The sequence below is a fragment of the Saimiri boliviensis genome, chromosome 11 (assembly GCF_048565385.1).
Source record: "Saimiri boliviensis isolate mSaiBol1 chromosome 11, mSaiBol1.pri, whole genome shotgun sequence".
Classification (NCBI taxonomy): Eukaryota; Metazoa; Chordata; class Mammalia; order Primates; family Cebidae; genus Saimiri; species Saimiri boliviensis.
In genome coordinates this window covers 27,482,897-27,483,379 of record NC_133459.1, presented here as the reverse complement: position 1 = coordinate 27,483,379, position 483 = coordinate 27,482,897, and the positions used below count along the sequence as shown (strand labels likewise).

General features: G+C 45.5%; 1 non-coding gene across 1 annotated transcript; it reads left to right on the top strand.

Moving 5' to 3' along the window:
• The first annotated feature begins 371 nt into the window (after positions 1-371).
• LOC120366303 (U5 spliceosomal RNA) lies at positions 372-483 on the top strand. The gene has a single exon (XR_005581025.1). It is a non-coding gene; the product is annotated as a U5 spliceosomal RNA (small nuclear RNA).

The following is a 483-nucleotide window of genomic DNA, read 5'->3' as shown; positions in this document are numbered from 1 at the left end:
GTCTAAATAATTCTGCATTTACACTGGTAATAAATCCCAGTTTAATAATCCATTGTAATTTCAAGAGTTTCGCTCTTGTTACCCAAGCTGGAGTGCAATGGCGCTATCTCGGCTCACCGCAACCTCCGCCTCCTGGGTTCAGGCAATTCTCCTGCCTCAGCTTCCTGAGTAGCTGGGATTACAGGCACATGCCACCACGCGCAGCTAATTTTTTTGTATTTTTAGTAGAGACGGGGTTTCACTATGTTCACCGGGATGGTCTCGATCTCTTGACCTAGTGATCCACCTGCCTTGGCCTCCCAAAGTGCTGGGATTACAGGCTTGAGCCACCACGCCCTGCCAATAATTGCCTTTTAAAAAAAAACTCTATAGTACTCTGGTTTCTCTTCGGATCGCATAAATCTTTTGCCTTTAAAGATTTCTGTGGAGAGGAACGATTCTGAGTCTTTATCCAATTCTTTGAGACCTTGTTTCGGCAAGGCC